The sequence below is a fragment of the Oncorhynchus kisutch genome, linkage group LG1, assembly GCF_002021735.2.
Source record: "Oncorhynchus kisutch isolate 150728-3 linkage group LG1, Okis_V2, whole genome shotgun sequence".
Taxonomy (NCBI): Eukaryota; Metazoa; Chordata; class Actinopteri; order Salmoniformes; family Salmonidae; genus Oncorhynchus; species Oncorhynchus kisutch.
Genome location: NC_034174.2, coordinates 64,985,180 through 65,008,520, shown reverse-complemented (window position 1 = coordinate 65,008,520; position 23,341 = coordinate 64,985,180). Strand labels below are relative to the sequence as shown.

General features: G+C 43.4%; 1 pseudogene; it reads right to left on the bottom strand.

Moving 5' to 3' along the window:
* The window catches only part of LOC109887987 (endonuclease V-like), a 31,730-nt pseudogene extending 12,886 nt beyond the window's left edge, over positions 1-18,844 (bottom strand).
* Between the last annotated feature and the right edge of the window lie 4,497 nt (positions 18,845-23,341).

Genomic DNA, 23,341 nt, shown 5'->3' with positions numbered 1-23,341 from the left:
GTGCAGCCGCTATCCCGCTCTATGAGAGCAGCATAGACATGTGAACTTCACATGGTGTCCCCTGTCCAGCAAGCCGTATTGATTTGCTCTGTTCCTCCCAGCCATTTGACATTTAACAGGGTTCATCACAGTTGGCTTTCATTGATCGGACTGACTTCTAATCTGGTGACGGAGTGGCTCTTTTCATATGTGTGTGTTTGTGTACCTGTCTGATAGGCTCTGGGACACGGTAGCAGGAGTGTGTGAGGCGCAGGGCCGTGTCCAGGTTGATCTTTTGACCCACTGAAACATACACTGGTTTGGTACTGCCGTCAGGACTACGCAGGGCCTAGAAAGAAAGAGGATGAAAAGGGATGAAGCGAGAGAGAGGAGAAACAGAGCGACAGACAGAGGAGAGACTGTATGTTTAGAACTACTGATTACGTGTTTGTGTGCAAACGGTGAACGTGTGTGTCTAACCCTCCCCAGCACTTTTCCTGAGTCGGTAGTCAGAGGGAATCGGTCTCCTCCCTTCTGCAATTAAGCAATCTGAGCAGGAGGAGTGGAGTCAGACCATCCTTCATCCACACTACTACTGTCCGTCCGACCGTCTGTGCATGTCTGACTTTCTGTCTGTGGGGGTATTTTTCTTGCAATATCAAAGTCTTTCTCTCTGCCATCTCCTCGGCCCCTCTTTTCTTCGAGGGGAGGATGAGGCCCTGACGTGTTCTTCACAGTCCTGTCAGCCATGTTCCTGTCTTTCTCACAAGGCAACATGCTAGTAGCTGCCCTGTTCCCTTCCTGGTAATATACTATGTATAAACTGAGCAAAAAAAGAAACGTCCATTTTTCAGGACTGTCTTTCAAAGATAATTCGTAAAAATCTAAATAACTTCACAGATCTTCATTGTAAAGGGTTTAAACTGGTTCTAAATTCGGGTAAAACAAAATGCATGGTATTTTCAAATCCCAGGCATGTTACCAATCTTACCAATCATGTCATTGCTACATTGGCTGGACATACTATAGAGCAAGTTAAAGTGTACAAATATTTGGGTGTGTGGGTTGATTACAAGCTGAGCTTCACTGTGCATGTAGAGAACTTGATAAGGAAGCTCAAGCTGAGAATTGGTTTTTATTACCGGCATAAGGCTTGTTTTTCTTTTGAGGCCAGGAAGGAGCTGGTACGATGTACATTACTGGCGGTTTTAGATTTTAGTGATGTTATATATACAGTGGGGCAAAAAATTATTTTGTCAGCCACCAATTGTGCAAGTTCTCCCACTTAAAAAGATGAGAGGCCTGTAATTTTCATCATTGGTACACTTCAACTATGAAAGACAAAGTGAGAGAAAAAAATCCAGAAAATCACATTGTAGGTGGAGGTAAAATGGATAAAATGCCATTTTATCTCTCTTCTTTTTTAGTCAGGTCGGTAAATAAATATAAATTACGGTCCCATTCTCATTTGCTTCTAACAGTACCAAAAATCAGAACAGGTCATGGTAGAAATAGTTTTAGTTTACTCAGCTTCGTTGCCCTGGAATTCTCTCCTGAATATAAAAAAATGTGATGATCTAGTTTCATTGATGGATTTTAAACACTTAATCAATGAATATATCACAGAAGAGTGTAATTGTCCTTAGGCCAGACTTTCGTGTTTTTAACCTAAAATGATTTTTGTTGTTGTACTGTATGTGTGTTTATAGTTTTGTTTAATGTTGTGTTAGTGTATGTAAGTTGTTTTGTCTGAAACATTGTTCCCCCTGCTGCTATTGGACCAGGTCTCTCTTGGAAAAGAGATGTTATCTCAGTGAGAAAAAAACTGTATAAATAAAAGGTAAAAAAACAACAAGAAACAACAAGAAACAACACCTGCACAGGATCGGTACATCCGCACATCACACCTGCGGGACACGTACAGGATGGCAACAACAGCCTGAGTCACACCAGGAACGCACAACCCCTCCATCAGTGCTCAGACTGTCCGCAATAGACCGAGAGAGGCTGGACTGAGGGCTTGTAGGCCTGTTGTAAGGCAGGTCCTCACCAGACATCACCGGCAACAACGTCGCCTATGGGCACAAACCCACCGTCGCTGGACCAGACAAGACTGGCAAAAAGTGCTCTTCACTGACGAGTCACGGTTTTGTCTCACCAAGGGTGATGGTCTGATTTGCATTTATCATCAAAGGAATGAGCGTTACACCGAGGCCTGTACTCTGGAGCGGGATCAATTTGGAGGTGGAGGGTCCGTCATGGTCTGGGGCGGTGTGTCACAGCATCATCGGACTGAGCATGTTGTCATTGCAGGCAATCTCAACACTGTGCGGTACAGGGAAGACATCCTCCTCCCTCATGTGGTAACCTTCCTGCAGGCTCATCCTGACATGACCCTCCAGCATGACAATGCCACCAGCCGTTCTGTGTGTGATTTCCTGCAAGACAGGAATGTCAGTGTTTTGCCATGGCCAGCGAAGAGCCCGGATCTCAATCCCATTGACCACGTCTGGGACCCGTTGCATCGGAAGGTGAGGGCTAAGGCCATTCCCCCCCAGAAATACCCGGGAACATGCAGGTGCCTTGGTGAAAGAGTGTGGAGATGCACTGCAGTACTTAATGCAGCTGGTGGCCACACCAGATACTGACTGTTACTTTTGATTTCGACCCCCCCTTTGTTTAGGGACACATTTTTCCATTTCTCTTAGTGACATGTCTGTGGAACTTGTTCAGTTTATGTCTCAGTTGTTGAATCTTGTTATGTTCATACAAATATTTACACATGTTATGTTTGCTGAAAATAAACGCAGTTGACAGGGAGAGGTTTCTTTTTTTGCTGAGATTAGTATGTGGACACCACTTAAAATGAGTGAATTCGGCTATTTCAGCCACACAGTGTATAAAAATCGAGCACACAGCCATGCAATCTCCACAGAGTAGAATGGCATTACTGAAGAGCTCATTGACTTTCATTACGGCACCGTCATAGGATGCCACAAGCTCACAGAATGGGACCGCCGAGTAATGAAGTGTGTAAAAATCATCTATCCTTGGTTGCAACACTCACTACCGAGTTCCAAACTGCCTCTGGAAGCAACAAGCACAAGAACTGTTCGTCGGGAAATGGGTTTCCATGGCCACACACAAGCCTAAGATCACCTTGTGCAATGCCAAGCGTTGGCTGGAGTGGTGAAAGCTCGCCGCCATTGGACTCTGGAGCAGTGGATATACGTTCTCTGGAGTGATGAATCACGCTTCACCATCTGGCAGTAAAGTTTGGTGGAGCATGAATAATGGTCTGGGGCTGTTTTCCATGGTTCAGGAGTCTTAGTTCCAGTGAAGGGAAATCTTAACGCTACAGCATACAATGACATTCTAGACGATTCTGTGCCTCCAATTTTGTGGCAACAGATTGCGGAAGGCCCTTTCCTGTTTCAGCATGACAATACCCCCGTGCACAAAGCAAGGTCCAATCGTTTGTTGAGATTGATGTGGAAGAACTTGACCGGCCTGCACAGAGCCCTGACCTCAACCCCATCAAACACCTTTGGGATGAATTGGAATGCAGACTGCGAGCCAGGTCTAATCGCCCAACATTAGTGCCTGACCTCACTAATGCTCCTGTGGCTGAATGGAAGTAAGTCCCCGCAGCAATGTTCCAACATCTAGTGGAAATCCTTCCCAGAAGAGTGGAGGCTGTTAGAGCAGCAAAAGGGGGACCAACTCCATACTAATGCCCTTGATTTTGGAATAAGATGTTCGACAAGCAGGTGTCCACATACTTTTGGTCATGAAATGTATATCTCGTTTGATGTGCATAGGCTGGTGTGAGTCATCGGTCCGTGAAAAACCGCACAAACCCGTCTTCACTCGACCTTAAACTTGAAAGGTAAAAATCTTATATTACAAATATTGGATGATATTGTGTTAATATGAGAGAGGCTCTCAGATCCTGCAATCAGCTTGAGATACATTCAGATCAAAACGAACCATCCTCATCCCTGTTGCCAAGACTGATGCTGTAACAGGTGTCTCATTGGAGATGAGGACTTGGCTTTAAACTAATGAAAGCATTGATGTCCTATCCATTTCACTATAACTAATTATAATACAGGACATGAAGATACGCCAGGTGAGGGGCCAGGTAGGGCCCAGGGCCCATCTGGTGGCATTTAGGAGACCGGTGTGTCTGTCGGAGTCAGCCGCCCTGGGCAGTAGGACATGAGACAGACCAACCATCAATAACACAGTGGTTTGACTCAGTGCCAGAGAGGAAGAGGAAGTGGGAGGGGGAGAAAGAATGCGTGAAGGGTTCTGGGAAAGGTAAAAAATTACGATGGGATGTTGAGAGACGGCAGTTGTAGAGAGAGAAGGAGTGAAAGGAGTGAGAGAGAGCTGGGAAATAGAGTGGAGACAAAGAAAGAGAAGTGAACAAGAGAGACTGAGAGGAATTCCAGCCACCTATCAGCAGGCAGGGGCAGCAGATGTTGTGTGAATGGAATGAAGCCTCTATCCATCGAGCTCATCTCATTCAACAGGCCTCAGTGAGTCACTCCCTGGCAATGCACACAATAGAACCATTGATGGCCTGTACATCTGGGGATGAATGTGTTGCAGTGACGCATAACACACACATTGTACACACACACACACACACACACACACACACACACACACACACACACACACACACGAGAAGACCAGTGGCATGTCCATACATACCTTTGGCCCATAATAAGACGCAGTGGGTAACACGGACACAGAAATGTGATGTCACCGTGACAACAGAGGCTCCATGGTTAAAGGAACTTCTATACAAGCCTTCATGTTTAAATCCCATGAACTATTCACGGAAATTGTAATGCGATGTTTCAATGGACACTTTGCTTGGATTTGAATTGATTGTCCAACAGTAAACCTATTGGGCTTCATCGCAATGTTACAAAAAACACTTGGACATTTCATAACCCGAGGGACACATTGGGTGTCTGTGAGTGTCTGACGTCTCCTTCACTCTGGATGTAGGAACACGGATTCCCCTAATCTAATTTCAGGTGAGAGCAGTTGGAGGAACAAATATGACTCATGTTGCATTGATGTGATTAACGAGCAAAAACAACTGCACACATGGCAGTTTAACGCTACGCTTGCATCTACGCAATATTGAAGTCAGGGAGGTCACATCTATCATTCTACAATCTGCAGTGAGTCATCGTTTGAAAACGGACCCTGACGCCAGTCTCAAAGTCAAGATAAGAGGTGTTCTAATGTTCCATTTAAAATAACTGGAGCGTCGCTGGCTAAAAGCCTGAGGGAAATGTATCTGGACGGCTAAAAGCTACCTGATACCTTAATGAAAGACTAGCTAAGAGCCAGAACAGATACTGTTCAGAGGCTCAGAAACCTCAGCCAATGCAATCCACACCGCAGCTACAGTAGTTCGGTTAGCGAGGCTTACGCGATCGCTATCGTCTGTGAGACGCTAACTGTCGCCTGAGAGAGATCGAATTAACTTGGGAGTCGCTACCCGTTTCTCCGGTCATAAACAGTGGAAACCTAATCTGAGTCTAAACATAACAGCCGTTAGAGCTAAAGCAGAGCTGAGGGACATCAAGTGCTTTTCACAAAGTGTTATGTAAGATTAGTGCGGTACACTAACATAGATGTGCGTCGCGGGGACCGTTTGAGCTGCGGTTATTGCCTGGTAATTGAGTTTTTAGGGTGCGGAGGCCTTTTGGCAGTTGATTGCTGGTGGCGTGTGTTCAGGGTACTGCGCTAAACTCCCATGGCCTTTTGGCAGTTGATTGCTGGCGGTGTGTGTTCAGGGTACTGCGCTAAACTCCCATGGCCTTTTGGCAGTTGATTGCTGGCGGTGTGTGTTCAGGGTACTGCGCTAAACTCCCATGGCCTTTTGGCAGTTGATTGCTGGTGGTGTGTGTTCAGGGTACTGCCCTAAACTCCCATGGCCTTTTGGCAGTTGATTGCTGGTGGCGTGTGTTCAGGGTACTGCGCTAAACTCCCATGGCCTTTTGGCAGTTGATTGCTGGTGGCGTGTGTTCAGGGTACTGCGCTAAACTCCCATGGCCTTTTGCGATGGAAATCTGTTAGCATTGTGGTCACATTAGTCATGTTAGTGCCATGTCTGTCTGTCCGACTGTCTCCATCTCTCGCATTCAAAATCCTTCACCAGAAGCGAGTGAAACCCTTACCTCTGACATTACTACCACCCCTCCATCAGTCATTGCAGACACCAAACCATCACACTATAGTACTGCTCTGTTGCAAGCCTGAAGCATGCAATTCATTTCCTTAAAATTGAATTATTTGTAACTTTGGATTGGAATTTCACACAACGAAACAAAGGGTACATTTACATAACACAAATTGCTGCATAATTGCTTTAAAAATATATATATATTTACCGGAGACTTCTCCCACCAGTATTCTCTTCAGTAAGAGCTGGTTTACGGTTTTCACCAACAGGTTTTTGTTTTTGCTCAACTTGTATAATACTGTTCAAGCCACAGAAACACTGGGGAGAGAAACTAACATCACACAATAAAATATTACAATAGATCCAGGCAAGAAAACACAGTACCTTAAAAACATTTATCACAATAGAATGATGAATAATGCATTGTGCTCTCTGTGCTCCAATTTCAACACAGCTACAATATGACTAAGTGTGAAAAATAGAGCTCAAAGGTAGACAAGAGCCAACATGAATGATTCATGAAGATGAAATTAACATTATAAAACTGTATGCCAATAATTATTTTGTTGTTGCATTCAAATGTTGTTTGATACAGCAACAGGAAAAGGGACCATGCCATGAGTATGGTATGGTCCCCAGAATGGTATGGTCCCCAGAATGGTATGGTCCCCAGAATGGGATGGCCCCCAGAATTGTATGGTCCCCAGAATGGGATGGTCCCCAGAATGGGATGGTCCCCAGAATTGTATGGTCCCCAGAATGGGATGGTCCCCAGAATGGGATGGTCCCCAGAATGGGATGGTCCCCAGAATTGTATGGTCCCCAGAATTGTATGGTCCCCAGAATGGGATGGTCCCCAGAAGAGGAGAAGAAAAGCTTGACAAAAGCTTGACATTGGCGGTCAGACATTTGCTCAAATGCAGACCTACTGTAGGTAGGCTACAGTTTAGTAGTCCAATGTCAGTTGAGATCTCATTTGAGTGCTATCCATCAGAATGTCTTAACCAGTTGTTATTGTAAAAACGAAAAACAAATTAAATATAACTAGCGAACACTCCGCCCTTAAATCAATGGAAACTAGTCCTTTGATTCAATGCAATTCTACCCCTCTGCAAAAATGTGTTTATCTGTTCATCATTTTAGTCTCTACCAGTGTGAAATGTGAGCGGTGGAACTCTCACCTGTGACTGGTGTTTCTCCTTCTTCTCCACATCCTGCACCTGCAGGAGGTTCTTGGCCACACCTATACAGGGAAGCCCTGACAGGACTCCCAGGTGACACGCCAGGCCAAACTCTGGAAAAAAGACAACCCCGTATATATAGTAGGGGACATGACCGTCACAACCAGATGAAGTCTGAATTGTTATGCAAGTATGTAGCAGGCTACTGTTAGTAGTAAATAGTCAATGCTATTAGTAGACCGTATGTAGCTTGAGACAGTAAGTACAGTCAGTTTGAGACCGAGACTGTCTGTTCCACTACTCACCTTTGTAGTGGAACAGACCATTCCCATCCACCAAGACCACCTATTGGGGACAGATACAGAAAAAGGCTACGGGTGAGAGATGGGCAAGTACAGAAAGAGGCAACGGTGAGAGATGGGCAAGTACAGAAAGAGGCTATGGTGAGAGATGGGCAAGTACAGAAAGAGGCAACGGTGAGAGATGGGCAAGTACAGAAAGAGGCAACGGTGAGAGATGGGCAAGTACAGAAAGAGGCAACGGTGAGAGATGGGCAAGTACAGAAAGAGGCAACGGTGAGAGATGGGCAAGTACAGAAAGAGGCAACGGTGAGAGATGGGCAAGTACAGAAAGAGGCAACGGTGAGAGATGGGCAAGTACAGAAAGAGGCAACGGTGAGAGATGGGCAAGTACAGAAAGAGGCAACGGTGAGAGATGGGCAAGTACAGAAAGAGGCAACGGTGAGAGATGGGCAAGTACAGAAAGAGGCAACGGTGAGAGATGGGCAAGTACAGAAAGAGGCAACGGTGAGAGATGGGCAAGTACAGAAAGGCAACGGGTGAGAGATGGGCAAGTACAGAAAGAGGCAACGGGTGAGAGATGGGCAAGAACAGAAAGAGGCTACGGTGAGAGATGGGCAAGTACAGAAAGAGGCAACGGTGAGAGATGGACAAGTACAGAAAGAGGCAACGGTGAGAGATGGGCAAGTACAGAAAGAGGCAACGGGTGAGAGATGGGCAAGAACAGAAAGAGACTACGGTGAGAGATGGGCAAGTACAGAAAGAGGCTACGGTGAGAGATGGACAAGTACAGAAAGAGGCAACGGTGAGAGATGGGCAAGAACAGAAAGAGGCTACGGTGAGAGATGGGCAAGTACAGAAAGAGGCTACGGTGAGAGATGGGCAAGAACAGAAAGAGGCTACGGTGAGAGATGGGCAAGAACAGAAAGAGGCTACGGTGAGAGATGGACAAGTACAGAAAGAGGCTACGGTGAGAGATGGGCAAGAACAGAAAGAGGCTACGGTGAGAGATGGGCAAGTACAGAAAGAGGCTACGGTGAGAGATGGACAAGTACAGAAAGAGGCTACGGTGAGAGATGGACAAGGCTCAAAGCGGCAACGGGTGAGAGATGGACAAGGCTCAAAGCGGCTCTCTCCTGTCCCTTGTACTTCTAAGCATGAGGTCTTTCTTCATTACAGGCTAACAAAATAAGAGTTTTCCCAAGACTTCGTGAGATTTTGTTGGCTGGATGTATTGAACTGTGCCAACCTCCCTTTCACTGATTTGTAACAGTGTCAAGGTGGTTGTACAGGCATGTTTCTGCTGTGAATCATAAGCCATGTAGAAATCATGAGGGGCTGTACATACAGCAGCGGGGACTGGTCTGTCAGTGTCCGTGGGTAAATGTCAGTGTCCGTGGGTAAATGTCAGTGTCCGTGGCTAAATGTCAGTGTCCGTGGCTAAATGTCAGTGTCCGTGGCTAAATGTCAGCGTCAGTGGCTAAATGTCAGCGTCCGTGGGTAAATGTCAGCGTCCGTGGGTAAATGTCAGTGTCCGTGGCTAAATGTCAGTGTCCGTGGCAAAATGTCAGTGTCCGTGGCTAAATGTCAGTGTCCGTGGCTAAATGTCAGTGATAAATTCATGAGGGCAGTGTGCATGTGTTAGGCAGAAGATGGCGAGTGTGTGTGAATGTTTTGCGCCGGAGAGGTGTTTTGCGTGTGTTTGCGTGTGTGTGCATGTGTGGATAGGGACCCGACTTGAGGTGGGAGTGAGTGATTTGTGTGGGCTGTGACTAACTCAGGAGAGTGGGAAGGTATGGATGGCACAGAGCTGACTTATGGACACACATCGTGGGAGAGGAAGACGGAGGGTTATTGGACAGCTGAAAAGAAAAGCATTAACACCCAGAGCTGCATCGCTCTGAGGTGAACAGTTAAACAGTTGGTCACAGCAAACCGAAAACATCAATGAAACGGAACATTTAGTCTCAACAGAAGTTAGACCGTATGAGACATGTCAGAGTGAGATTTAGTAAATTGAACTAAATGTAAACACATTAGTGTTCTGAGTATAACAGTAAATACGTCAGTTAAACCGAAACATCTCCAATGCCAAAGTGGCCAGACCCTGACCTGAGGTAGCCGGCTGAGGTATCCGGCTGAGGTAGCAGGCTGAGGTAGCAGGCTGAGGTAGCAGGCTGAGGTAGCCGGCTGAGGTAACAGGGGGGGCTGGGTCGTCTCCAGGCGCTGCAGGGCCTCCAGCAGATAGGGGGTCTCCCTGAAGGCCAGGAACCCTGAGATGTAGGGGGAGGTCAGGGCCTCCAGCAGATAGGGGGTCTCCCTGAAGGCCAGGAACCCTGACCTGAGGTAGCAGGCTGGGCTGGGTCGTCTCCAGGCACTGCAGGGCCTCCAGCAGATAGGGAGTCTCCCTGAAGGCCAGGAACCCTGACCTGAGGTAGCAGGCTGGGCTGGGTCGTCTCCAGGCACTGCAGGGCCTCCAGCAGATAGGGAGTCTCCCTGAAGGCCAGGAACCCTGACCTGAGGTAGCAGGCTGGGCTGGGTCGTCTCCAGGCACTGCAGGGCCTCCAGCAGATAGGGAGTCTCCCTGAAGGCCAGGAACCCTGACCTGAGGTAGCAGGCTGGGCTGGGTCGTCTCCAGGCGCTGCAGGGCCTCCAGCAGATAGGGAGTCTCCCTGAAGACCAGGAACCAGTTGCCGTACCAGGTGGTGATAGAGCCGACAGGATGCTCTTGATTTAGCATCCGTAAAAGTTTGTGAGTGCTTTTGGTGACAAGCCAAATTTCTTCAGCCTCCTTAAGTTTAAATACAGAAATATCTAATTTCCTTAAGTATTCACACCCAATACTTTGTTGAAGCAAACATTTCTTCAAGCGCTTAAATTGGATGTTGATCATTGCTAGACAACCATTTTCAGTTCACATGAGATGATTACACTGAACAACAAAATAAAGGAAATATTGAATGATCCCCAATGATCCATCGCATCTCCCGAAAACCTTTACAATATATATCTGTAAAATGATAGTCTAGAAACTAAAGCTTTGGTTGTCTTTAGAGGTCGACCGATTAAGATTTTTCAACACCGATACCGATTATTGAAGGACCACCACAAAAGGCCGATACCGATTAAATCGGACGATTTTTTAAAACGTGTATTTGTAATAATGACAATTACGACAATACTGAACACTTATTTTAACTTAATATAATACATCAATAATATAATACATCAATAAATATCAATTTAGCCTCAAATAAATAAATAATGAAACATTGACAATTTGACAACATTGACAATTTGGTTTAAATAATGCAAAAACAAAGTGTTGGAGAAGAAAGTAAAAGTGCAATATGTGCCATGTGAAAAAGCTAACGTTTAAGTTCCTTGCTCAGAACATGAGAACATATGAAAGCTGGTGGTTCCTTTTAACATGAGACTTCAATATTCCAAGGTAAGAGGTTTTAGGTTGTAGTTATTATAGTATTTATAGGACAATTTATCTCTATACCACTTGTATTTCATATACCTTTGACTATTGGATGTTCTTATAGGCACTTTAGTATTGACAGTGTAACAATATAGCTGCCCTCCCTCTCCTCGCCCCTAAATGGGCTCGAACCAGGAACACATCGACAACAGCCACCCTCGAAGCAGCGTTACCCATTGCTCCACAAAATACACGGTCCTTGCAGAGCAAGGAGAACAACTACTCCAAGTCTCAGAGCGAGTGATGTTTGAAACGCTATTAGCGCGCACCCCGCCTACTAGCTAGCCATTTCACATCGGTTACACCAGCCTAATCTTGGGAGTTGATAGGCTTGAAGTCATAAACAGCTCAATTATTGAAGCATTGCGAAGAGCTGCTGGCAAAACGCATGAAAGTGCTGTTTGAATGAATGCTTACGAGCCTGCTGCTGCCTACCATCGCTCAGTCAGACTGCTCAATCAGATATCAAATCATAGACTTAATTATAACATACTGAAATACGAGCCTTTGGTCATTAATATGGTAGAATCCAGAAACTATCATTATGAAAACAAAACCTTTATTATTTCAGTGAAATACGGAACCGTATATGTTGCATATACCCTGACTCTGCGTGCAATGAACGCAAGAGAAGTGACACAATTTCACCTGGTTAATATTGCCTGCTAACCTGGATTTCTTTTAGATAAATATGCAGGCTTAAAAATATATACTTGTTGCAGGAATTAAATTCCTCTATGTTTTAACACCCAATTAAAATGAAACATTCTGTCAATTCATAAGGATTTGTATGACCCTTATTTTATAAAAATGGACAGAGCCCAGTCAAAGTCAAACAGCAGCTTTTATTCACGAGAGTACTGCTCCTTAAACATTTTACCACAGGTTATAAACTTAAAATGACGTCATTAGTTTCAGTACCAACCCGTGCCATCTCCGCTCCAGTACAAAGGCTGTATGGTTCTCACATCGTCTCTCCCTATTAAGATGATTTTTGACTTGAGCTTAGGACAGCTGGTGTAGATAAGCCTTCTATCCAGTCTGGCTATGAGTTCATTCATTTCTACCATGGAACAGATAGTCATTGTTCTAATTCTTGATTATATTTGCACACATTATATTCAGTACTAAGATTAAAAAGAAAATTCATACATATACAGTAACATAATAGTATTCTGATTAGTCAGTCCTGATTGAAATGTATACATAATTAGTCATCATTGATAAAAATACCCTTAACAATACTTCTGTGTATTGATTTTAAGAAAAGCATTGATATTTATGGTTAGGTACAGTCGTGCAACGATTGTGCTTTTTTCGCAAATGCGCTTTTGTTAAATCATCTCCCATTTGGCGAAGTTTGCCCTCTTTGTTAGGAAGAAATTGTCTTCACACAGTTCGCAACGAGCCATGCGGCCCAAACTGCTGCATATACCCTGACTCTGTTGCAAGAGAAGTGACACAATTTACCTAGTTAAAAGAAATTAGCAGGCAATAGCAGGCAATATTAACTAAATATGCAGGTTTAAAAATATATACTTGTATATTGATTTTAATAAAGGCATTGATGTCTATGGTTAGGAAAACGTTGGAGCAACGACAGTCCTTTTTCCGCGAATGCGCATCGATTATATGCAACGCAGGACACGCTAGATTAAACTAGTAATATCATCAACCATGTGTAGTTAACTCGTGATTATGATTGATTGATTGATTGTTTTTTATAAGATATAAGTTTAATGCTAGCTTGGCTTCTTACTGCATTCTCGTAAGGCAGGCAGGCTCCTCATGGAGTGCAATGAGAGGCAGGTGGCTAGAGCGTTGGACTAGTTAACTGTAAGGTTGCAAGATTGAATCCCCGAGCTGACAAGGTAAAAATCTGTCGTTTTGCCCCTGAACAAGGCAGTTAACCCACCGTTCCTAGGCCGTCATTGAAAATAAGAATGTGTTCTTAACTTGCCTAGTTAAAAGTGTTTAATTTATTACATTTGAATTATTTATATTTTTAAAATCGGCCAGATTGGTGTCCAAAAATACCGATTTCCGATTGTTATGAAAACTTGAAATCGGCCCTAATTAATCGGCAATTCCAATTAATCATTCAACCTCTAGTTGTCTTCCTCTCAGGCTTCCATGTCCTCTCCCTGGATCTCCTCAATGTCCACGTCTTGAACATCAGACTGAGGCCTCATCTTCACTGTCACTTTCCAACCTTTTTGAAGATGGCTTGTTGTCAGGCTCAAAAAGCCTCAAATTTGCCCCGATGGCCACCAATTTTTCAACCCAGACAGTGTAGTAGTGTGGGCTCAATAGCGTCTCATTAGTGTGCAAGATCTTGAGAATCAGATGTACATGTGATGGAAGAATGCACTGTGCATGCAAAGGGTTGCAATTCCATTTAATTGGGGATATTTTAACCAAAATATGCCACAAGACCTAGAATTGCCTCATGTGTATCCCACGCGTATTATTAAGCATAACAACTGTTATAAGGTTCACTGTCATAAGCACAAATCTAAATATATGTTATATTTCAGATTCTTCAAATTAGCCACCCTTTGCATTGATGAAAGCTTTGCACACGCTTGGCATTCTCTCAACCAGCTTCATGAGGTACACATGGAATGCATTTCAATTAACAGGTGTGCCATGTTAAAAGTAAATTTGTGGAATTTCTTTCCTTAATGTGTTTGAGACAATCAGATGTGTTGTGACAAGGTAGGTTGGTATACAGAAGACAGCCATATTTGGTAAAAGAGAAACTACTTTACATCATTACTTTAAGACATGAAGGTCAGTCAATGCAGTCGCAAAAACCATCAAGCGCTATGATGAAACTGGCTCTCATGAGGACAGGAAAGGAAGACCAAGAGTTACCTCTGCTGCAGAGGATAAGTTCATTAGAGTTACCAGCCTCAGAAATTGCATCCCAAATAAATGCTTCAGAGTTCAAGTAACAGACACATCTCAACATCAACTGTTCAGAGGAGACTGAGCGAATCAGGCCTTCATGGTCGAATTGAAACCACTACTAAAGTTCACAAATTCTAAGAAGAGAGTAGCTTGGGCAAGAAACACGATCAATGGACATTAGACCAGTGGAAATCTGTCCTTTGGTCTGATGAGTCCAAATCAGAGATTTTTCGGTTCCAACCGCCGTGTCTTTGTGAGACGCAGAGTAGGTGAACGGATTATCTCCACATGAGTGGTTCCCACCGTGAAGCATGGAGGAGGTGGTGTGGTGGTGTGGGGATTCTTTGCTGGTGACACTGTCTGATTTATTTAGAATTCAAGGCACACTTAACCAGGTTGGCTACCACAGCATTCTGCAGCGATACATCATCCAATCTGCCTAGCGCTTAGTGGGACTATCATTTGTTTTTCAACAGGACTGTAGTGTCTTAACCTTAGTACCCCCACCGTCCTCTACAAGGACAATGACCCAAAACACACCTCCAGGCTGTGTAAGGGCTATTTGACCAAGGAGAGTGATGGAGTGTTGCATCAGATGACCTGGCCTCCACAATCACCCAACCTCAACCCAATTGAGATGGTTTGGGATGAGTTGGACCGCAGAGTGAAGGAAAAGCAGCCAACAAGTGCTCAGCATATGTGGGGAACTCCTTCAAGACTGTTGGAAAAGCATTCCTCAAGAATGCTCAAGGCAAAGGGTAGCTACTTTGAAAAATCTAAAATATATTTAGATTTGTTTAACACTTTCATGGTTATTACATGATTCCATATGTATTATTTCATAGTGTTGATGTATTCACTATTATTCCACAATGTAGAAAATTGAAAAAATAACAAAAACCCTTGAATGAGTAGGTGTGTCCAAACTTTTGACTGGTACTATATAAACAAAGAAAGAGAAACGCTTGTGCACAGCAGTGTGTCTAGGTCCAGGTGCTATTTTTTTTCAGAAACAAGCATTAAAAAATAAGAGTATATACAGTACCACACCCTGAAAAAAGATAGGTGACCGACCTTGACTTAAGTGCTTACAATCAGTTCAAATATGAAAAGTAAATAAACACTAAAGTCAGGGTCGGTGACCTGTCTTTTTTTCAGTGTGCGGGTTTTCCTTTTTATAAATATGTAATTTCACAGAACTATCCCTTTAAAACCGCACTGATTCTGGTGCAAAACATAATGTCTCTGTTGGTCTTGAGAGGTAGAGACCTGAGTCTATGTTTCGAAGTCAATACTGTACTGCATACTCATTGTTAAAAGGGGATGTGATTGATCAAATGTTATTTCCCTCTCTTGTGTGTGTGGTCTTTCTAGATATCTCAGGAGGGCCTTTAGTTTAACCCAGAATATCTTTCCACTGACCTGCACAACTCTCGCTACAGTGTTCTGGCTTACCGATTTTGACAAAGTTGGCTCTAAAGTTAAACATTTTGTTAATCATTGAACAGAGATCTATATCTTGGTCTCCAGTGATGGATCCATTGGAGCTGACGGTATCTACCTGAAGTCGATGACAAAGTCTTTGGGATTTTTCCTCAGTCTTTTGCGACTTGTCATGTTACACAGGGGGAGTTCTTTTTTTAAATTAAAAATAAAATCTAGTGTTTAAGTCTACCAAAAGGTTTATAGATGGTCCTGAGTCCTGGAATTTAGTTACCCTGCTTTAGTAAGGACATTATGATACAATAAAAATTTATCGGAATATACAGTATATATTTCTTTGAATATGAATGTAATCTTGGGGGTGAATTTTTTAAAATTAGGTATTTAAATTGACGCGGTAATGCAATAAATAATGCAAATATTTATTGATTGATGGAGGCGTTTTGGTGTATTTGATATGTCCCCAGGGAAGACATGTGGAGAGAGTTAGTTGTTTTTGGAAATTCCATCATCAGAGTCATTCTTGAATTACGGTGGCTTTTGGGCATGGGAGGGGGTACCTTAATAAGCATCTCAACAATAGACGGGCTTGATAAAATTCCATTATATAATTTGTGCAAACAATCCTTCAAAAACACATAGAGGATATATTTCTTCTGAAATTCGTCAGAGAACAAAATACTGATGTTGATATACTTTCAAAGATTGAAGAATGTATGTGTGGTTTGGTAAGAGCAATGTTTGAGGATAAAGAACTCATAAAAAGCCTTGTGGAAGTGAGGAATGACATGGTGCTCACAGATCTGGGTGGGGTGGGGAAGTCTTGCTGACGCATTATATTAGATTGCCTTTAGTTTACAGCGCTCGTTGGACCATAGCTTGTATGGCACATTTAGCTCTTTCTCCCTCACCAGTTATTTGTTCCAATTTTTAGATCAGGTTTATCGGAAGATATGAATCTCTTACAGAGGCTCAGAAATATGTTTTTATAGCATTATGGTTAACCAGGAAATTATAGAGTTCAATATATACTATGATGAGCTTTGTGATAAATACTTTGGCCGAGATATTCATTATTACGCATTGCTTCGTTCAGCTGACCTATGGTTGATTCGCTCCGATTTTGTTTTCGGGTCTCCACATCCAATTGTGCCAAACATCGTACACATTGATGGCTTCTACTGCAAGCCTGTTCAACCGCTCCACTGAAATTGCTTCTGCCTTTTCCCAACGCCTCAGAAAGTCATGTGGAGACATGTTAGCGATAAACCCTCCATTTCGGGTAACAATACCCTCCTGGTAAAATGGCTGGCTCAGTCTGACCTCCTTGGTCATGACAAGATCAGAGCATTTGTGTGGGGTTACAAATGTGGTCAAGGAGGCCATTTACCATGGTGTTGGGTTTGCCACTGTTCCAAGACCAATTTGACAATCTTCTCCAGCTGGAAGAGAGAGGAGGAGCCAAGGTTTTAGACATTGGCAGTTTCAATCGAGGGATCTTCCTTCAGGGCTTGCAGGAAGTTCTCCACAATGGGGCCTACAAGTTCAACATGCAGAAGCACTATAGACTGCAAGGAGACCATTCCATGAAGCCACCGGACAGGGCCGCCTACTGAACCGAGTTCGTCATGAGATACAAAGAAGCTGCTGACTTGAGTCCCACAGGATGCCACGATACAGCTACCACTCAGTGGATGTCATCAACTATAGTAAAATACTGTTGCTGCAGGTTGTGTTGGAAAATAAAATATTTATAAATAAAATATATAAATATAATATATATTGTACTCATAAGTAAAAGTTATTATTTCTGAGAGCTTCAAGTATTTGTGACTAAGTTGTTGGGAAATGGGTATAACACAAGTGTATATTTTGTTTAAGAAATTGTGTTGATTTATTTCACATTGTTCTATCGAGTCAATTTGATTTGATTGAGGAGGAGTCGGAGTACTCCTGCTAAAATGCCCGTCCTTGTCAGAATTTTCATTTACTATTTTACTGTCTTCTACGTTAATTGTCATGTGAATGTCACATAAATTACTATGATTCAGAAAATTACTCAGATATTCATCCTTGGATATTCAAAACTATTTTAACTTCAAGCAGCCAATTTGTAAAAATTCATTGTGGCTCTTGGCTATTCTGAAATTGTTTGGGCGGATGATGCAAAAACCACTATGTTGTGAATTAATCCAATAAAAACCAATGGAAGAGACTCTGGGTAAATGATTGTGTCTGCACTGACTGGGGGACATTTAATTAGTCTTAGTATAATAACATTACAACAAAATTGGTCCATATATCAACAAAACAAGCTGGCAAATATCATTAATTATGATGGCTTGTGTTTCAGAATGTGTTGACAGCCCTTGATGGAGAATTAGGGTCGGGTCCAATAGAGGGAGCGGAACGGTTAAGAATGAAAAATAGAGGCAATGAAAAGTTGAGGCAAGACTCATGGTCACAAACTGCTAGGATGACTGAACAGACATGGCCTGTGTGTCAATACCTTCAAGTCACTTCCTTTCCTCGTCTCCTTTCTTTGATCCACACTAATACAGAAGAGCTATTCAGGTGAAATACAAAAAGAACACCATCTTTCTTTCATCTAGTATGCTCAAACAGTGCCTATGAGTCAAGAGGAGAAAAGGAAACCACTTTATAGTACTAAGACGCAGCCCATGGTTAGCATTAGTGTCGAAATGGTCTGTTTGGGCTTTATAGCATTAAGATGCAGCCAATGGTTAGAATTTGCATAGAAATGGTCAGCTGAAAAGAGTCAGTGCCTTACCTCTAGGTCTGGGTAGCTGAGCACCACTAGCTGGGCACAGGCGTTGACGTCATCTCCTTCGATGAACGACAGGTCCACTCCTCCATCCCGGTGAAGTCTGGACTTCTCTGCCAATCCTCTGTGTCCTCCTCCACCACCTGCTGCCTCCGGCTGGCCGGTTCACTAGGAGAGAGAGAGAGGAGAGGGAGCAAAAACAACAAAGGGTTAGGGCCAAGGGGGAAGAGGTTGGGAGAACATTTGGACCGGCCAACAGATGATGAAGACTTCTACTAGTAATGAGGCATTCTACAGCACCGGTCCCCCTACACCATCTGCTTGGCTTCTACATCTCTAGTGTCAGACACAAATCTACCAAGGAGGCGGCGCTGGGAAAAGGGACATGATACCATTATCAGTGACGGTCACAATAGATTCACAAGTCAACGGCTGATAGCTGATACTGGCAGCATTCCAGGGTTACTGTTGGCAGGAAACTTTTCTCTTGCGGAAAGGTCTCACCTCACCTGCCCAGTTGCTGTGTCCATCAGCTGGTGTCATAGGGTAACTTACTACTGTTCTCCCAAGACAACCCTACCTGAACCTCACAAGGGCTATCCAGTATCGAACAAGAATAACTAGGCCTACATTCAGACCTTTTACATGGTTATGTGGTTGATATGTGATATTCAACCATAGGGTTTAAAATAGCAACTTGTGCAGGGCTGGTTCCAAGCCAGAAACTCAGCCTGGGTCTCAATTTACTGTTGAGAGCTAGAATAGTAGAATACACAAGGTGTAATTTCTAAATTTGGTTGTGCATCAGCAGTTTCTCTCTTGTTCTGTTTGTCACCCAGGGGCGCTGACCTCCAGGAGGCGCCCTTTGTTCTGTCTGTCCCCCAGGGGCGCTGACCTCCAGGAGGCCCCCTTTGTTCTGTCCGTCACCCAGGGGCGCTGACCTCCAGGAGGCCCCCTTTGATTTTGTTAGTCACTCTCACTCAGTTATCATTAACATGGCATAAGTCATGTAGGAAATGAGCTTTAAAACTGCAAAAAATGTCCCCCTTGTAAACTGAGTAAATGTGGATATTGAATTGACCACTTCGACATGGTTTTGTGGCACAGTCGATGCCACTGTCTCACTACACTACAATCAGACGGGGAAATCAGATTTACATTTTTATGATACCTATAATTGTAAGCCAGGGTGGTTCGAGCCCTGAACGCTGATTAGCTGAAATCACTGTTTACTGTTCTAATATCGTTGGTAACCAGTTTATAATAGCAATAAAGCACCTTGGGGTTTGTGTTATTTGGCCAACATGTGCATCGTTTTCCTACCAACAGGTTTCTGTGCCAATGCACCACATACAACCAATAAGCAATGCATAACTGCATACCGATTGTCGACTTCATCTTGGTTTACGTTTTCAACACTAGTCAAATAGAGTACGTCAACCTCGACAAACATAAAATAGATCCCTCCCTACTCAGTATCAACGGCTTGGCTTGACAATCTATGAATGTCATTACATTTGTGGGTGTTTTGTATCAAATGTCTCTTGCCATTGATTGAATGGCCAGTGTGCAGTTTGGATGCTGGAATTATATTTGAGTGGAGTAGATGAACGTGCGCAGGTAGGTTACATGAGACTTTTGACGTAGACTAATCAGATTAAAACATCGTGACTAGTTATGTTTCTGACACACAAAGAAAGGTAATACATTTTAAAAGTTAAGTGACAAATATGTCGGCTATATTGAAGCCTTGGGTTCTAGATCGAGGAATATCCGCTCGGGTCGGAAAGGAGGCAGAACGCGCGTTAAATTTCGCGGAATAACAAGGCCTGCTGGGAGTATAGGGCTATGTGACTTCACTATAAAGGAAGACTTCGGGGAATGATGATCTGCAACAGACAGTGCATCAGTATCAGAAGTAAAAATACAGCCGGACTGTCCTGTACGCTGTCTTTCTAGATGTTATCATCTGAGAGTAGACCCACAATTGATCCAAATGGAATTAAACATTCAAATAACAGGGCATAACAGGGCTTTTTCAATTGCATGTTCATTCCAATTTACAGTCTATAGTAGAACTGTACTGACTTGAAAACAATAATGTCCCTAAGACTTTACAAATTGAATTAACTGTATAACGGATACAACATTTTGAAATGTAAAGCGAGCCAGCAAAAAAACAACAATCATAATATTATAATGTTATTAAACTTGCACCCCAATAATACTAAACAACCTGTGTACAACACCTAGCAACCTCACCAAGAGACTTTAGTGTTTTGGTATTGTAGCGAACAGTGGAGCAGGAAATTACAACTCAGATCGCTGGCGTGAAAGACAAACATCGTGCCAAAAGGGTTAACCCAGTTGCTGGGAATTGTAACGTGGCTCATATAGTGAGGTTTTCTACACTGCCCCCTCCATACTTGAAGGCACGTCGCTGTGCTTCGACAACTCAGCCACCGAGCACATTCGAACCGTGCGTTCCCTCCATCCCACTTTTAACAATGTTTCTTAAACGGAAGCAAACGGGGATAAAAATATTTGAATTTGTCCAACAAACGCTTGCAACTGTTGGACTAATGATTACATCCAATATAAGCTTGATACAGGCAAGAGTGCGCAAGGGGCAGTATTGAATATCACTGTCACCTCAAATGTATCTATCGGCCTGTGTGCACCTACGTTAACTTTCATTCACAGGCTAGGTTGTAGCAACATGATGGGTATAGGGACAATTTGAGCATAAAGTAGTTGCCTAAACATATCGCTTGTTACATTGAACTGGGTGAATGGAATTTGAATGACATTCATCCAATATGCTTTAATAGAAAAATAAGGTCATGCCTAGGAAAAGAAAATGATCCTCTCTCATCTTGAACGGCACTGACGGTCAATACTCCATGTGCCATACAACTGCTCTGCCTCTTGTAATGTCTGGCTTGATTTATACTAACTCGCTAGAAAGCACTGTAGCTACCAAGAGGCTGGCAAATGATGTGAGCTTGCTAGATAGCTAGCTGTCACACCTGTCTGTGGTGTTCTACAATCTGACACAGGTGAGGTGGAGCAGCGCGTGCTCCTTTTCACTGCGAGTAGCTGTGGAATACAGTTTACATATAGCCATTCTATTTCTTCTTGAGGAAGAATAGACATGTAGTTATTCGAAAGGAACAAGCAGAAGTGTCAAATTATTGCAGCGAAGATCTTCTTTGTGTGTACCACTGACGTTCAAAAATAACGTTTGTACCACAGACAGGAGAAACTCGAGACACTTCACAGGGGCTATAAATCTGAAACATTCGTTTTCTTATCACCAAATATGGTAGTGAGAGGAAGTACAGTCGCGGGTAGTGGAAGAGGATGGAACTAGGTGAAACTGGGCCAAATTCTCTCTTCTTTCGAAACATCTGCTCTCAATACATTTCTGTTCGCAAAACTATAATAATGGTACGAACACAGTGCACTAAGTTTTATAGACTTGGTGCTTTGCCTAAGTTTAAAAAGGAGTGCAACGTCGAATTGAGTTTGTGCACACATGCACTTCAGAGGAGGCGTTCCCTAACGAAAATATGCAAATACATGCCACAACGCCCCAATAGGATCTCGCTAGCTCGTGCTTGGCTTTGCCCACTGCGGCTATTGCCCCCACTGTAAACGAGACAGTGTCTTGGGTTAGTTATAAATATCGTTGGTCGTACCTTGTGTTGTTTCGTGACATCTCTCTATGTGGGCAGACCAGAGGCGGAACCAAACAGCGCTTGCCGCGTTCAGAACAACTGGTAACTCGGGAATTTCCGACTTCAGTGCTTTCGAGACAGCTGGAAACTGGTGAAAAAACGAACTCCAACGGGGAAATTTGTTTTGAATGATCATCCAAGTTGGAATTCCAAGTCGGAAACTCGGGCATCTTTCTCGAGCTCCGGCTTTCCGACCGGACGATCACGGACGTTATGATTTTACCAATTTTTTCCCCCCCGAGTTTCCAGTTGTCTTAAACACCAAGTGTCACTAAAAAGTTCACATTTAGCAGTTCCATTGCAGTGGCACTTGTACTGTATTTCAAACACAACTGAGACAGACTCATAAAATATGCATTGTACAAAATGTGCAGTTAAAATCCTAAATCCTAACTGTTCAAATCTTAACTTGTCTTTTGGACCCGCATCCGGTTGCATAACTGCCTGGTACTGCAACTGCTCGGCCTCCGACCGCAAGGCACTACAGAGGGTCGTGCGTATGGCCCAGTACATCACTGGGGCCAAGCTCCAGGCACCCTAGTCAGACTGTTCTCTCTGCTACCGCACGGCAAACATTACCGGAGCGCCAAGTCTAGGTCCAAAAGGCTTCTGAACAGCTTCTAACCCCAAGCCATGAGACTCCTGGACAGCTAATCAAATGGCTACCCAGAAGCTTCTTTTACACTGCAGCTACTCTGTTATCTATGCAGTCACTTTAACTCTACCTACTACCTTGACTAACATGTACCCCCACACATGGACTCTATACCGGTACCCCCTGTATATAGCCTCACTATTGTTATGTTACTGAATACAACCGGTGTAGTAGACCTTACAGTGACATGATGTATTCGGCATGTGACAAATAAAATGTTGATTTGACTGTGCATATTCTGTTTGATATTTGATGATTGCCACCTACTGGGCATTAGGCAGTAGTACGTTGGACATCTCCTCAATACCCATACAGTAATTAACTATTTTCATGTTGCCGAGAAAGCACTTTCAAATGAGATTTTAGGTTTCAAACAGTCCCTTAGTGCATACTATCTGCTTGTAATTCAGAGACCATCTTCCATTCCAGTCTAAAAACCCCAGCGTGCATGTAATCCCGTCCATCCATTGGTTCACCTATTCAACCACTCAATGTTCAACTCTTTCTGCTTATCATTTTGCCTGAGATAACTCAAGTCACCTACATACAGATAACAAAATGCATCCACATTGACAGTAAAATTGAGTTTAAACTAAGATTGCTGCGTGCATTGCAGGTTGAAGCCGGATCAAAAGTAGAAAGATA